We start from the raw sequence: 17,863 nt of genomic DNA, 5'->3' as shown, positions 1-17,863 counted from the left end.
GTGGGCAGCACGGTGGTGCAGCGGTAGAGTTGCTGCCTCACAGCGCCACAGACCTGGGTTCAATCCTGACTACAGGTGCTGTCCGTACCAAGTTTGTACCTTCTCCCTGTGACCGTGTGGGTTTTCTCCAGCAGCTCCGGTTTCCTTCCACACTCCAAAGACGTTCGGGTTTGTAGGTTAACTGGTTTTAGACTTTGGACTTCAGAAATATAGCGTAGAAACAGGCCCTTCGGCCCACCGAATCCGCGCCGACCAGCGATCACCCCATGAACTAGCACCATCCTACACACTCGGGACAATTTACTATTTTACCAAGCCAATTAACCTATAAACCTGCACGTCTTTGGAATGTGGGAGAAAACTGGAGCACCCGGAGAAAACCCACGTGGTCACAGGGAGAACGTACAAACTCCGTACAGACAGCACCCATGGTCAGGATCAAACACTGGTTTCAGGCGCTGTGAGGCGGCAACTCTACCGCTGCGCCACTGTGCCTCCTCTTCTGTATGGAGATGGCGTGTATAAAAAAATTGTAAATTGTCCCTAGTGTGTAGGATAGTGCTAGTGTATGCAGCGATCGCTGGTCAGCGTGGACTCCATGGGCCAAAGGGCCTGTTACCACGCTATATATCGGAAGGCTAACGTTTAGGCAAAGAAAAGCCAATTTGCCCATCAGTTTCCTGCTCCCAAAGTTCACCTTCATCTTAGACTTCTTAAATTCAAAGGAGAGACCCAACATAAACATCGCCTATCCATTTCCCTCCACAGATGCTGGCCTGACCTGCTGACTTACGCCAAAGCTTTGTGTCTATGTTCGCTATAAACCAGCATCTGCAGTTCCTTTCTACACATCTATATACTAAAACCTTCGTTTGTTTGTTTGTTTGTTCCTGAACTACAGCCAAAACGGTACACGATAGCGCAACAATTTTAGGCCCACCTTACTCATCATCGTCCCTTTGGTGGTAATGGAAGAAGTTTAATTGAAATCGGTCTTATATTTTTTAAGTTATTCACATTTCAAAGATTAAATCTATCTCCTAGGGAGGGAGGGGGAGGGAGGGAGGGAGGGAGGGGAGAGGAGAGAGGATTAGGGTGGTTGAGGGGGATGGCTGGGGGAGGGGAAGGGAGGGAGAGGGGAGGGGAGAGAAAGAGGAGAGGGTGCTACACCAATGCAGGAGAGGTTTGGGCCCAACGGGTCCACTTGGTCTAGTTCCTTCTAAACCTTTCCTGTGACTTTAGACACTTTAAACTTTAGATATTTTCTCTGGGAGCTCCGGTTTCCTCCCACATTCCAAAGACGTGCAGGCTTGTAGTCTAATTGACCTCGGTAAAAATAGTTAAATTGTCGCTAGTGTGTGTAGGATAGCGTTAGTGTGCGGGGATCACTGGTCGGCACGGACTCGGTGGGCCGAAGGGCCTGTTTCCGCGCCACATCTCCAAGCTAAACTAAACTAGTCTGAAAACAGGCCCTTCAGCCCACCAAGTCAGCACCAACCAGAAATCTCCCCGGACACCAGCACTATCCTACATACTTGGGACAATTTACAATTTGCAGCAGCCAATTAACCTACAAACCCGTGCATGTTTGGGGTGTGGGAGGAAACCGGCGCACCCGGAGAAACCCCACGTGGTCACGGTGAGAACCATGTCTATGAGTTCCTCCTGCACTTTGTGTTACGCTCCCAGTTACTGTTCTGGAATGTGCAATGGTCGACACAGACGGAGGCTGTGGAGGCCAAGTCAAGGGATATTTTTAAGGCGGACATTGACAGATTTTTGATTAGTGCGGGTGTGCGGCGTTAAGGGGAGAAGGCAGGAGAATGGTGGTGTGAGGGAAAGATAGATCAGCCATGATTGAATGGAGCTGAAGAACACGACTTTTGCTTAGGGATGCACTCTGCATCATGTTGTCTCAAAGCTCGAATATGGTTTACGCTCAAACAGATGCTTTATTTTTGATGCTTTTGGACAAACGCCAGGCGAGAGAGGGAGGGAGGGAAAGAGAGAGAGAGAGAGAGAGTCTGCTCTCGCTCCACAGGGCCCGAGTATTTTATCAGCATGAATCAATACATCAAACTCAATTCACAGAGTCATTATTTAGCACAAACCCAGTCCCTATCATCTGTTATTTGAAAGTCGTTGTTATCAAAATTCAGAGGAACATCAGGGTAACTCCTGAGGCATTTACACGCTGCCTAATGATGACAATAAATCAAACCCTCCTCCACAAGAAAACAACATTTGGTTTCAGATCAAGTGTCTTGTCCTTCTCCATCTGTCAACCCGCAACAGTTTGTTTTCGTGGTACATTTGGCCACTCTCGCAGTGACGTCCCCCCCAATTATAACCACTGTGGTGCCCTGCCCTGATTACTGGTATCTGCAGTGGCTCAGATTGGTCATGGGTTTGGAAGCCATTTTATTTTATTTTTATCCTTTGCCCTTGAATGCATTCAGCATTCTGATTACTGACGTGAGAAAACCCCAATAAGTTGCTAAAGTCTGACGGACAATATCCAGGCAACAGCAGATGGGGATCTTCGAAGAGGCAATATGGACCCAGCAGGCTGGAGAACACTGCCAAGAATCTGCTCACCAGTCCAGGCTCTACTGAACTTCCTGTAATATTCCTGCAAACACTTCCCCTCCAAGCATTTGCCCAAGTGTCTTTTCAAAGTCGTAATTATGTCCAATTCTCTAGCTTCCTCGGGCAGCTCATTCCAGATGCAGCATGGAAACGGGTCCTTTGGCCCCTCCGAGTCCACGCCGACCATCGGTCACCCCGTACGCCAGCACTATCCTACAAACTCTAGGGATAATTCACACTTGACCGAAGCTAATTGACCTACAAACCTGCACGCCTTTGGAGTGTGGGAGGAAACCGGAGCACCCGGAGAAAACCCACAAACTCACAGGGAGAACGTACAAACTCCGCGCAGACAGCACCAGTAGTCAGGATCGAACCCGGGTCTCTGGCGCTGTGAGGCAGCAACTCTACTGCTGTCCCACCGTGCCTCAGATACGGACCATCCTCCATCGGAAAATTGCCCCTGATGTCCCTCATAAATGGGCACAGTGGCACAGTGGCACAGTGGCACAGCGGCAGGGTTGCTGCCTTATTTTTAAAGCAGAGATTGACAGATTCTTGATTAGTACGGGTGTCAGAGGTTATGGGGAGAAGGCAGCAGAATGGGCTTGAGATGGAACGATAAATCAGCCATGCTCGAATAAGAAAATGACTGCAGATTCTGGTACAAATCGAATGTATTTATTCACAAAATGCTGGAGTAACTCAGCAGGTCAGGCAGCATCTCGGGAGAGAAGGAATGGGTGACATTTCGGGTCGAGACCCTTCTTCAGACTGATGTCAGGGGGGACGGGACAAAGGAAGGATATAGGTGGAGACAGGAAGATAGAGGGAGATCTGGGAAGGAGGAGGGGAAGAGAGGGACAGAGGAACTATCTAAAGTTGGAGAAGTCGATGTTCATACCGCTGGGCTGCAAGCTGCCCAGGCGAAATATGAGGTGCTGTTCCTCCAATTTCCGGTGGGCCTCACTATGGCACTGGAGGAGGCCCATGACAGAAAGGTCAGACTAGGAGTGGGAGGGGGAGTTGAAGTGCTCGGCCACCGGGAGATCAGTTTGGCCAATGCGGACCGAGTGCAGATGTTGAGCGAAGCGATCGCCGAGCCTGCGTTTGGTTTCGCCAATGTAAATAAGTTGACATCTGGAGCAGCGGATGCAATAGATGAGGTTGGAGGAGGTGCAGATGAACTTCTGTCTCACCTAGAAAGACTGTTTGGGTCCTTGGATAGAGTTGAGGGGGGAGGTAATGGGACAGGTGTTGCATCTCGTGCGGTTGCAGGGGAAAGTGCCCGGGGATGGGGTGGTTTGGGTAGAAAGGGACGAGTGGACCAGGGAGTTACGGAGGGAACGGTCTCTGCGGAACACAGAAAGGGGAGGGGATGGGAAGATATGGCCAGTGGTGGGGTCCCGTTGTAGGTGACGGTAATGTTGGCGGATGATTTGTTGGATCCGCTGGCTGGTGGGGTGGAAGGTGAGAACGAGGGGGATTCTGTCCTTGTTACGAGTGGGGGGAGGGGGACCAAGAGCGGAGCTGCGGGATGTAGAAGAGCCTCCTCCAGTGCCATAGTGAGGCCCACCGGAAATTGGAGGAACAGCACCTCATATTTCGCTTGGGCAGCTTGCAGCCCAGTGGTATGAACATCGACTTCTCCAACTTTAGATAGTTCCTCTGTCCCTCTCTTCCCCTCCCCCTTCCCAGATCTCCCTCTATCTTCCTGTCTCCACCTATATCCTTCCTTTGTCCCGCCCCCCCTGACATCAGTCTGAAGAAGGGTCTCGACCCGAAACGTCACCCAGCCATGCTTGAATGGCGGAGTAGACTCGATGGGCCGACTGGCCTAATCCTGCTCCTGTAACATGAACATATGAACTTGCCCCTCACATGTCCATTCAACTCTGCCCCTCTCACCTTAAAGATATGTCCTTTGATTTTTTTTCCTTCACAGAAAAAAAGGGTCGTTTTGTTTGCCAGCGAGGTGAAGGATTGCTTGATTTGTGTGAAATTCCCAACAGAGAAGACAAACAGGCAAGTTAGAAGATGCATGCAGATGAATCCTGCCAACTACACATGTAGCAATTAGAGTAAGACATTGCAGCCCACAACACTTGAGTGCAAATTATGGTGGGAGTAGAGAGCACAGGTGGACATCATGACATCCACTCGCACAAACAGGGCAATTAAGTGCTAATAATTAAGTGCCTTAAATTGGAAAGGGTGCAGAGAAGATTCACCAGGATGTTGCCGGGTCTACAGGGCCCGAGCTATAGGGAGAGGTTGGGCAGGCTAGGACTTTATTCCTGGGGCTTGCCTGGATCGGGCTCCGTTCCATATGGACCAGCACACGGATCAGACGCTGGAAATGCGCCAAATCTGGCAGCACAGTGGTGGTACACTGGCACAGCGGTAGTTGCTGCCTCACTGCGCCAGAGACCCGCGTTTGATCCGGACTATGGGTGCTGTCTGTATGGAGTTTGTATATTCCACCGGGTGGTGCCGTCAGCGATGGCAGCCTCGCCAACAGTCTGTCTGTCTTTTCGACTTTTTTGTTCTTTTTTGTGTGTTTTAAAAAGTATGTGTTAATGTTCTCTGGTTTGTTCTATGTGGGGGGTGGGGGGTGGGGGGTGGGGGGTGGGGGGTGGGGGGTGGGGGAGGGGGTCGGGGGAAACATTTTTCAATCTCTTTCCTTGTCAGAGATGCGACTGTTTTCCAGATCGTATCTCCGGTCGCTCTGCGGCCTCACACCATGGAGCTGGCGGCTTTGCTCGAGACAATAGACAATAGACAATAGGTGCAGGAGGGGGCCATTTGGCCCTTCGAGCCAGCACCACCATTCAATGTGATCATGGCTGATCATTCTCAATCAGTACCCCGTTCCTGCCATCTCCCCATATCCCCTGACTCCGCTATCCTTAAGAGCTCTATCTAGCTCTCTCTTGAATGCATTCAGAGAATTGGCCTCCACTGCCTTCTGAGGCAGAGAATTCCACAGATTCACAACTCTCTGACTGAAAACGTTTTTCCTCATCTCAGTACTAAATGGCCTACCCCTTATTCTTAAACTGTGGCCCCTTCTTCTGGACTCCCCCAACATTGGGAACATGTTTCCTGCCTCTAACGTGTCCAACCCCTTAATAATCTTACACGTTTCGATAAGATCTCCTCTTATCCTTCTAAATTCCAGTGTATACAAGCCTAGTCGATCCAGTGTTTCAACATACGACAGTCCTGCCATTCCTGGAATTAACCTAGTAAACCTACGCTGCATGCCCTCAATAGCAAGAATATCCTTCCTCAAATTTGGAGACCAAAACTGCACACAGTACTCCAGGTGCGGTCTCACTAGGGCCCTGTACAACTGCAGAAGGACCTCTTTGCTCCTATACTCAACTCCTCTTGTTATGAAGGCCAACATTCCATTGGCTTTCTTCACTGCCTGCTGTACCTGCATGCTTCCTTTCAGTAACTGACTTTGAGCCCCACCGCAGTTAGATTTTCTCCTTTGCCAAGGACAATAGCGTCATAGAGTTATTCAGCACGGAAACAGGCCCTTCGGTCCAACTTGTTCATGCCGACCAACTAGCCCCATCCACACATGTCCCAACTGCCTGCGTTTGGCCCATATCCCTCCAAACCTTTTCTATCCGTGTAACTGTCCAAATATCCTTTAAATGCTGTTTAAAATCATGAGGGGATTAGATAGGGTTTATGCACAAAGTTTTTTACCAAGTTAATATTAATCATAGGGTAATGATAATGATCAATAATAATACGGTAATGAATAATCAAAAACCAATGGACATAGGTTTAAGGTGAGGGGAAAGATTTAACAGGAACCTGAGACACAACTTTTTCACAGTGAGAAATTTGTGGCAAATGATGATCTTTGTTACAACACCAAGAAAAACACATTCCATAGCACCTTATAAATTAACAATTAAACTCATCTTATTTGCCTGATTTGTGGAACAAATTTTAACTTTTGCCATGGGCTTCAATCTAAACAATTGCAGTGTTTTTTCTATCCTCTGCAAGAACTCAGACTGAATATATATGACTACAGGACAGGCTATATAGGTTATGTTGAATCCCTTGGCTGCTGCTGTATAAGGTTACAGATGAGTTAATTGAGCTTTGGGAGATACTGAGATGACAACTCACAGGGAGACATTTGTGTTCATTCCTGTCTTGGCTGTTGGACAAAACTGTCCAATTAGTTCCTCACCGCTCCCACAGGGTCCTGCATGTTTTTTTCCCTTTGAATATTTGTCCAATTCCCCCTTGAACGTTCCTGTGGAATTTTCAGCTGCTGCCCTTTTAGCTCATGCGTCCAGATCAATCTATCCATTGGGAATGTCAAAGACTAGAGGCCACAGCTTTAAGGTCAGAGGGGGGAAAGTCGATTAGTATGGGTCTCAAGGGTTATGGGGAGATGGCGGGAGAATGGGGTTGTGAGGGGAAGATAAATCAGCCATGATTGAATGGCGAAGTAGACCTGATGGGCCAAATGGCCTAATTCTGCTCCTATAATTTACTTATTTATCTATTTATTCACTTCTCTATGTTCTAGTAATCCCTGTAAAACGTCTTTGAGTGTTTGAAAAGCGCTATATAAATGTAATGCATTATTATTATGTATACACTGGAATTTAGAAGGATGAGGGGGGATCTTATTGAAACATATAAGATAATTAGGGGATTGGACACATTAGAGGCAGGAAACATGTTTCCAATGTTGGGGGAGTCCAGAACAAGGGGCCACAGTTTAAGAATAAGGGGTAGGCCATTTAGAACGGAGATGAGGAAGAACTTTTTCAGTCAGAGAGTGGTGAAGGTGTGGAATTCTCTGCCTCAGAAGGCAGTGGAGGCCAATTCGTTGGATGCTTTCAAGAGAGAGCTGGATAGAGCTCTTAAGGATAGCGGAGTGAGGGGGTATGGGGAGAAGGCAGGAACGGGGTACTGATTGAGAGTGATCAGCCATGATCGCATTGAATGGCGGTGCTGGCTCGAAGGGCTGAATGGCCTACTCCTGCACCTATTGTCTATTGTCATTATTATTATTATAACTTATGAACAAATAAACAGATATTACTTCAGACTTTAGAGATACAGCATGGAAACAGGCCCTTCAGCCCACCAAGTCTGCACTAAATAGCGATCACCCCTAACCTACGCACACGAGGAACAATTTTATAGCTTACCGAAACCAATGAACCTAAAAATCTGCACCTATCCAATCCATGTATCTGTCTAAGTGGCAATAAAGGGGGGGGTTTCTGGTTGGCTGCCAGTGACTAACGGAGTTCCTCAGTGGTCGGTGGTGGGGCTGCTACTATTCACCTTGTAGATTAATGATCTTGTAGAGGGGATTGAAAGCTTTGTGGTCAAGTTTGCCGATGATAGGTGGAGGGGCAAGTAGTGTAGAGAAGGCAGAGTCTCTGCAGAAGGACTTGGACGGGTTGGGAGAGTGGGCAGAGAAATGGCAGATGGAATGTAGTGTAGCAAAGTGTGGAGTCATGCATTTTGGTAGTGGGAATAAAGGCGTAGACTATTTTCTAAATGTGGAGAGAATCCAGAAATCGGAGGTGCAAAGGGACATGGGAGCGCTGGTGTAGGATTCCCCCAAAAATTAATTTGCAAGTCGAATCGGTAGTAAGGAAGGTCTCCTAATCTGAGGAAAGATGTTCTTGCCTTAGAGGGAGTACAGAGAAGGTTCACCAGATTGATCCCTGGGATGGCGGGACTTACATATGAAGAAAGACTGGATAGTCTAGGCTTGTACTCGCTGGAATTTAGAAGACTGAGGGGGGATCTTATTGAAACATATAAAATTCTTAAGGGGTTGGAGAGGTTAGATGCGGGAAGATTGTTCCCGATGTTGGGGGAATCCAGAACCAGGGGTCACAGCTTAAGGATAAGGGGGAATTCTTTTAGGACCGAGATGAGAAAACATTTCTTCACACAGAGAGTGGTGAGTCTGTGGAATTCTCTGCCACAGAAGGTAGTTGAGGCCAGTTCATTGGCTATATTTAAGAGGGAGTTAGATGTGGCCCTTGTGGCTAAAGGGATCAGGGGGTATGGAGAGAAGGCAGGTACAGGTTTCTGAGCTGGATGATCAGCCATGATCATATTGAATGGCGGTGCAGGCTCGAAGGGCCGAATGGCCTACTCCTGCACCTATTTTCTGTTTCTATGTCTAACTGCAATGCTAGCATTTATTTCAAGAGGGCTAGAATAAAAAAAATAGGGATGTAATGCTGAGGCTCTATGATGTGTTGGTCAGGCCACATTTGGAGTATTGTGAGCAATTGTTGGCACCGTATCTGAGGAAGGATGTGCTGGCTCTGGAGAGGGTCCAGAGGAGGTTTACACGAATGATCCCAAGAATGAGTGGGTTAACATATGATGAGCGTTTGACGGCACTGGGCCTGTACTCGCTGGAGTTTAGAAAGATGAGGGGGGGACCTCATTGAAACATCAAATAGTGAAAGGCTTGGATAGAGTGGATGTGGAGAAAATGTTTCCACTCGTGGAGAGTCTAAGACCAGAGGTCATCGCCTCAGAATTAAAGGAAGGAGATGGGGAAGAATTTCTTTAGTCGGAGGGTGGTGAATCTATGGAATTCTTTGCCACAGAAGGCTGGGGAGGCCACGACATTGGTTATTTTTAAGGCAGAGATAGATAGATTCTTGATTAGTAAGGGTGTCAAGGGTAATGGAGAGAAGGCAGGAGAATGGGGTTAGAAGGGAGAGATATACTAGCCATGATTAAATGGCGGAGTAGACTTGAATTGGGCAGAATGGCCTAATTCTGCTCCTATCACATGACCTTATGAACTAAATGCTTCTTGAATGTTGTGCTGGTACTGGCTTCAACGACATCCTCCGGCAGCTCGTTCCATACACCCACCCACTTTTATGTGTAAAAAAAGTGACTCCTCAAGTTCATATTAAATCGCTCCCCCTTCACCTTAAGGTCCCTCAGGTCAGCCGACTTGGGGCTACTCACTATCCCGCGGTCTAGGCTTAAGCTCAGGGGTGACCGCGCTTTTGCGGTTGCAGCTCCTAGACTGTGGAACAGCATCCCTCTCCCCATCAGAACTGCCCCCTCCATCGACTCCTTTAAGTCCAGGCTCAAAACCTATATCTACTCCCTAGCGTTTGAGGCTCATTGAGGAGGCGCTGTGAACTGTTTGCATGCTACTGTATGTTTCATTTTTTTCCTTAGTACCTAATCAGATGTACAGTACTTTGGTCAACGTGGGTTGTTTTTAAATGTGCTATACAAATAAAATTGACTTGACTTGACTTGACTTAAACCTATGTCCACGCCATGAGGTTTCTTTACAAAGGCTTTGCAACAGTTCATGAGCTGAAGGTCAAGGTTCTCAGTCCCCTCTACCTCTTTCCCAATAATAGCAGCGAGATGAGAGCGTGGCCAGGGTGGCGTGGGCCATTGGCAGCATCTCTGGAGGACATAGATGGATGATGTCACCAGAGATGCTGCCTGACCCACACCACTGAGTTACTCCAGCACTTTGTGTCTTTTGTTTGCAGACCAGCATCTGCAGTTACCTCTTTTCACATTGTGGGCGGAAGGACCTGATATTGTGCTTTACTGCTCTATGTTCTATGTCCCACGATTGTTGGGGAGGTTGTGATTAGAGCCAGTACGGACATGATCAGAAAGGAGATGGGGAGGAATTTCTTTAGTCAAAGGATGGTGAACCTGGGGAATTCATTGCCACAGACGTCTGTGGAGGCCAAGTCATTTGGGTATTTTTAAAGTGGAGATTGATGGTTTTTGGTTAGTAAGGGGGTCAAAGGTTGTGGAGAGAAGGCTGGAGAATGGGGTTGAGGGGCGAAAATAGATCAGCCATGATTGAATGGTGGAGCAGGACTCGATGGGCCGAATGGCCTAACTCTGTTCGATGTCTTATGGTCTTATGATGGGCAAATGGTTTTTTCACGTGCAGCACGTGATGATTCCAATAAGGTCTCTGGCCAAGACTGAATGTGCGGATTATTTGCAGGTAATTAATGCTAATTGTTCAATCCTTCGAATGATGGTTCTGGCTCATTGGAATATGAAACAAATGTGCCAGAAATATGACTCACCTCCTGTACGTGAAACAGCTTGATTAGTTTTGGCAAGGATAAATGGTCTGGATATGTGCAACCTCTATGCTGGCATTCCTGTCTGCTTTCTGCTAATTCCATCCTATTTTGGAGTACAATTTTGGTTTAGAAATAGATGGCACTGTGGCGCTGCAAGTAGAGCCGCTGCCTCACAACGCCAAAGACCCGGGCGGCACGGTGGCGCAGCGGTAGAGTTGCTGCCTTACAGCGCTTGCAGCGCCAGAGATCCGGGTTCAATCCCAACCACGGGTGCTGTCTGTACGGAGTTTGTACGTTCTCCCGGTGACTGCGTGGGTTTTCTCAGAGATAGACAATAGACAATAGACAATAGGTGCAGGAGTAGGCCATTCAGCCCTTCGAGCCAACACCGCCATTCAATGCGATCATGGCTGATCACTGTCAATCAGTACCCCGCTCCTGCCTTCTCCCCATGCCCCCTCACTCCGCTATCCTTAAGAGCTCTATCCAGCTCTCTCTTGAAAGCATCCAACGAACTGGCCTCCACTGCCTTCTGAGGCAGAGAATTCCACACCTTCACCACTCTCTGACTGAAAAAGTTCTTCCTCATCTCCGTTCGTGGGAGGAAATCTTTGGTTTCCTCCCACACTCCAAAGACGTACAGGTTTGTAGGTTAATTGACTTTGTATATGTGTAAGTGTAAATTGTCCCTAGTGTGTGTGTAGGATAGTGTTAATGTGTGGGGATCACTAGTCGGCACGGACTCAGTGGGCTGAAGGGCCTGTTTCCGCACTGTATCTCTAAACTAAACTAAACTAAACCCGGGTTCGATCCTGACCTCGGGTGCTGTCTGTGTGTGGAGTTTGCAAGTTCTCCCTGTGACCGCAAGGGTTGCCTCCCAGATATCAAGGTTTGTAGGTTAATCGGCCTCTGTAAAGTGCCCCTAGTGTGTAGGGAGTGGATGGTAAAGTGGGATAACATAGAACCAGTGTGAACGGATGATTGATGGTCGGCATGGACTCAGTGGGCTGAAGGGCCTGTTTCATGCTCTATCTCCACACTAAAGTAGCAGGTTGATCCAGACTTGATTCCTTGTTCCACTTATAATTATATATACTTATATACTTATATACACCTCTATACTTATGTGTATAATATCATGAGGAGAATAGATAGGATGAAAGCAGAGTCTTTTACCCACAGTAGGGGAAGCAAGAACCAGAGGACATAGGTTTATGATGAGAGGGAAAAGATTTAATGGGAACCTGAAGGGTAACTTTTCCACACAGAGGCTGGCGGGTATATGGAACGAGCTGCCAGAGGAGGTAGTGGAGGCAGGTACTATAACAACATTTAAAAGATATTTGGATAGTTAGATGAATAGGAAAGGTTTAGGTGGATATGGGCCAAACATAGGGAATGGGAATAGTGTAGATAGGGCATCTTGGTCAGCAGGGACGAGTTGGGCAGAAGGGCCTGTTTCAGTGCTGTTTGACTCTATGATCCATGGAACAATGGCACAGTTGTTAGGCCAACATTTAGAGTTGCTGTCTTACAGTGCCAGAGACCCAAGTTCAATCCAGACTACGGGTGCGCATTGTATGTAGGATAGTGCTCGATCACTGGTCGGCGTGAACTCAGTGGGCCAAGGGACCTGTTTTCGCACTGCATCTCTAAACTAATGTAAACTAAACTGATCGATGGTCTGCATGGACTGGGTGGGCCAAAGGGCCTGTTTCCATGCTGTATCTCTAACATTCAGCTGGGAAACAAGCCCTTCGGTCCAACTCATCCCTGCTGACCAAGTTGCCCCACCTAAGCTTTTCCCATTGGCCTGCAGTAGGAGTCAAAATCCCTCAAAACTTTTCCTTTCATAGAGTCATAGAGCATGGAAGCAGGTAATTAAAACTGGAGTTCTGGCAGTAACGCACACAAAAATGCAAAGTAATTGGGCTATGGAATAACAAGGTGCTGGTAATCAAGGGAAGGTTTGTGAGGAAATTGCTTGATAATGCAGTTCGCTTTTCTAAATGGATTTCTCTTGGGATCAAACTGTCACCTTAACGTCTGACAGCACATCAGTGAAGATGAACCGTGCCATTTCATTAACGTAACTGCTGCCATTCACACTGCTAATAACATCCAGCGCAGACTAGATTGGCTTTCCACGAAGCTGCACTTAACAAAGAGACATCTATGGTAGGGATTGCTTGTTGTAGTTCAGTTTAGTTTCGAGATACTACAGCCTGGAAACAGGACTCGGCCCACCCAATCCACACCGACCGTCGATCATCCGTTCACGCTAGCTTTAGTTTAGTTTAGAGATACAGCGTGAAACAGGCCCTTTGGCCCACCGAGTCCATGCCGACCAGCCATCCCAGCACACTAGGGACAATCCTACACACACTCGGGGCAATTTTCAATTTTACCAAGCCAATTAACCTACAAACCTGTACATCTTTGGAGTGTGGGAGGAAACCAGAGCACCCGGAGAAAACCCACATGGTCACAGGGAGAACGTACAAACTCCACACACAGACAGCACCCTAGGTCAGGATCGAACCTGGTCTCTGGCGCTATGAGGCAGCAACTCTACCTGGCCACTGTGCCGCCCATGAAAGGTTCAGAGGGGTATTTTTTCCCAATACGGGCAAATTAGATTGGCTTAGATGGGGTATCTTGGCGGGCATGGATGAGTTGGGCTGAAGGGTATCCCAAAGACATGCGGTTTTGTAGGTTAGTTGGCCCTCTGTAAATTGCCTCCTGGTAAGTAGGGAGTGGATGTGAATGTGGGATAACATAGAACTTGTGTGAATGGGTGGTCGATGATCAGAATGGTCTCGGTGGGCCGAAAGGCCTGTTTCCATGCTGTATCTTTCAATTTCAAAACCTGTTAGCACCGTCTAAGAGCTTTTATTAGCAATTAGGTTAATAGCTTCCTGTAAACAAGGTAAAAACTCTACCCAGGCTTGAAGTAACCATGACACAGTTCTGACTCAAAGGGTTGTGGGCTTAAGTTTCACTCCAGAGCCTTGAGTGATCACCTAATGGGGAATTTTCTTGAGAGAAGTATCCAGCCCTTTACAAACATCACCACTCAAAATAAAAAATCAGATTCAGTGAGATAAACTAAGGAAACATGGAACTGTAAATGCTGGAATCTCGAGCAAAACACAAAGTGCTGAAATGCCATTAAGATGGAAACGGTGTGGAGATGATATACCAGGACTGGCAGCACAGTGGAGCACCAGTAGAGTTGCTGCTTCACAGTGCCTGAGAACTGGGTTTGATCCTGACCACGGGCACTGTCTGTACAGAGTTTGTATGTTCTCCCTGTGACCGCGTGGGTTTTCTCTGGGTGCTCAGGTTTCCTCCCACATCCCAATGACGTGCGGGTTTGTGGGTGAATTGACCTCTGTAAATGGTCCCTGGTGTGTAGGATAGAAGTGTATGGGTGGTCGCTGGTCGGCGCAGACCCGACGGGCCGAAAGGCCTGTTTCCAATCTGTATCTCTAAACTTCTAAACTGAAACTATACTCGAGGCCCTGTACTATAGGGAGAGTTTGAGCGGGCTAGGAGCGGGCTCTTATTTATTAATTAGAGCGCAGAAGGCTGAGGGATGATCTTATAGAGGTTTTAGAAATGATGACGGGGATAGATAGGGTAAAAGCGCAGAATATTTTTCCAAGGGTTGGGGAATCAAGAACCAGGGGATATAGGTTTTAGGTGAAAGATTTAATAGGAACCTGCGGGGCAACATTTTCACAAGGAGTGGTGCTTATTGAGGAGGGGAGGGAGTTAAGGCAGATACAATAACAACATTTAAAAGACACTTGGATAGGTACACGGACAGGAAAGATTGGAGGGAGTTGGGTCAAAAGCAGACAGGTGGGACTAACCTTAGTAGGGGCACCTTAGTCGGTGTTGATAAATTGTGCTGAAGGGCCTGTTTTCATGCTATGTGTTATGAGTATTGGGAGCAGTTTTGGGCCCCGTATCTGAGGAAGGATGTGCTGGCATTGGAGAGGGTCCAGAAGAGGTTTACGAGAATGATCCCAGGAATGATTGGGTTAACCTATGATGAGCGTTTGACGGCACTGGGCCTGTACTCGCTGGAGTTTAGAAGGATGGGGGTAAACCGCGTGGAAACCTACCAAATAGCCTGGATAGAGTGGATGTGGAGAGGATGCACTAGTGGGAGAGTCCAGAACCAAAGCATGAAAGTACATGCTTTCAGAAAAGAAATGAGGAGGAATTCCCTTGGTCAGAGGGTGGTGAATCTGTGGAATTCATTGCCACAGATGGCTGTGGAGGCCAAGTCTTTGGGTCTTTTTAAGGTGGAGATTGGTAGATTCTTGATTTGTACGGGCCTCAAGAGTTATGGGGAGAAGGCAGGAAAATGAGGTTGAGAGGGAAAGTTAGATCAGCCATGATTGAATGGCGGAGTAGACTTGATGGGCCGAATGGTCTACTTCTGCTCATAGAGTCATAGAGTGATACAATGTGGAAACAGGCCCTTTGGCCCAACTCGCCCACACTGGTCAACAATGTCCCAGCTACACTAGTCCCACCTGCCTGCACTCGGTCCATATCCCTCCAAACCTGTCCTATCCATGTACCTGTCTAACTGTTTCTTAAACGATGGGATAGTCCCAGCCTCAACTACCTCCTCTGGCAGCTTGTTCCATACACCCACCACCCTTTGTGCGAAAAAGTTACCCCTCGGATTCCTATTAAATCTTTTCCCCTTCACCTTGAACCTATGTCCTCTGGTCCCCGATTCCCCTACTCTGGGCAAAAGACTCTGTGCATCTACCCGATCTATTTCTCTCATGATCTTGTACACCTCTACAAGATCACCCCTTATCCTCCTTGGCTCCTTGGAATAGAGACCCAGCCTACTCAACCTCTCCCTATAGCTCACACCCTCTAGTCCTGGCAACATCCTCGTAAATCTTTTCTGAACCCTTTCAAGCTGGACAATATCTTTCCTATAACATGGTGTCCTGAACTGAACACAATATTCTAAATGCGGTCTCACCAACGTCATATACAACTGCAACATGACCTCCCAACTTCTATGCCCCTATGACATGTGGGACATGCTGTATGGCATTATCATTCACAAGGAAAACATTGCCAGATCATGGATGTCGACACCAAGACATTGGGACAATGGAGATCTCTCCTAAGGAACCAGTATTAAATCGATGGGCAGAACAATCTCTCCTTGGAGTCTATGGTTCCATTACTGGTGGTGGAACACCTTCCATGTGCTTTGTGTGAAACTTTAGTGAAGTTTAGCTCAGGCGGCTGGTTGGAAGTATCCACCATTTATATCAGTTAAGTGCTAATTTGCAAGCTTAAGAGGAACATCATTATAGGTGCGTCATAATTGGCTACTTCACCGTTCCTCTAGCTAATGGACTCATTTTGCAAGAACTTAGCCGAAGAGATTCACCACTTCAATCCCAGCTTGTCAGAGTCCAAAATGTTGAGAAAGTTAACTCTTTAATCACAAGGAAGAGTTCTATCAAATTTAAAGAATCGTGGGTTTTTGTTTCTCAGAAAACTGAAGATAGCAAATTTAATCCATCAAGAAGACCACCAAACATCTCTAAACCCCTGGACCCAGGAGCTATCGCAACATTTCAGAAACATTTAGACAGGTACATGGATAGGACAGGTTTAAAAGGAGAGCATGCAGTCTCCATTCAGGCAGCACCCGTAGTCAGGATAGAACTCTACCGCTGCGCCACCGTGACCTGCTGAGTTACTCAAGTACTTTGTGTTTTGACTAAGATGGAGAAAATTGGCCGTTCAATATTTTGTACCTGTTCGCCCATTCCATAAGGTCACAACCTCCCTGAGAAACCACATCACCGTCTAGGCCCCAGGAGTCTGATCCGGTCTTCTGACCCTTCGTTCACTGACAGCCCTCTGCCAGTTCACTGCCTTTGATTTTTTTTTGTCTCACAAGTTTCTGACAGTTTCCATCAAAGGGCCTGGAGTCAGACTTGAATCTTGAAAAACGGCACCAAAACCTGGCGACTCTTAGATACTGTCTCAGTTCATTATTCTGATAAACTTGTACTTAATCTAAGATTGCGCTTGTGTGTCGTCATACTTTTACTGAACAATACAAAATAGCAATTGCACTGTATCTCGGTACATGTGAGTTACAGAGAAAAGCTTTTGTTGCGTGCTAACCAGTCAGTGGAAAGACAATAATACATAATTACGATCAAGCTGTCCACAGTGTAAGATACATCACAAGGGGAATTACGTGAATAATATTTATAATAATAATAATAATATTCATTTATTGTCATTGCAACGAGTACAACGAAATTAAAAAATAGCCAATCCTGACGGTGCGTACAAACATATATGCAATAAATGCAAAAACAAATAAATACATAAATACAATTAAATACAATTATATTAAGTACAAGATTTTTTAACGGTGTTGCCTAGTGCAAAGGTAGTTGCCTAGTGCAAAGGTAGTGTTCAGTTCTCGTATGGCCCTGGGGTAAAAACTGTTCTTAAGTCTGTTTGTTCGGGATTTGATCGACCTGAAACGTCGACCAGAGGGCAGATGAACAAACAGACGGTGGCCGGGGTGGGATGGATCTTTTATTATTTTGCCTGCTCTACTGAGGCAGCGTAGTCTGAACAGGTGCTCCAGGGAGGGCAGTGAGCAGCCGATGATCTTCTGGGCCGTCGTGATGACCCTCTGAAGGGCCTTCCTGTCCTTTTCTGAGCAGCTGGCATACCATGTGGTTATACAGTATGCCAGCACACTCTCGATGGAGCAGCGATAGAAGGACAACATGAGCTTCTCCTGCAGGTTGGTTTTCCTGAGGATCCTCAGGAAGTGGAGTCTCTGCTGTGCCTTCTTTACTGTGGTGATGGTGTTGGTAGACCAGGTAAGATCCTCTGCGATGTGCGTACCCAGGAACCTGAAAGCTGGTACCCTTTCCACACAGACCCCATTGATGTAGAGTGGGTCGTAATCTCCACTGGTTTTTCTAAAGTCAATTATAAGTTCCTTTGTTTTGGAGGAGTTCAGGACCAGATTGTTCACTGAACACCATGCTGCCAGCCTTTGGATTTCATCCCTATAGGCTGTCTCATCTCCTTCTGAGATGAGTCCAACCACAGTCGTGTCATCCGCGAAC

This window comes from Rhinoraja longicauda, chromosome 4 (genome assembly GCF_053455715.1).
Source record: "Rhinoraja longicauda isolate Sanriku21f chromosome 4, sRhiLon1.1, whole genome shotgun sequence".
Taxonomy (NCBI): domain Eukaryota; kingdom Metazoa; phylum Chordata; class Chondrichthyes; order Rajiformes; family Arhynchobatidae; genus Rhinoraja; species Rhinoraja longicauda.
Note: the sequence above shows the minus strand (reverse complement) of the source record.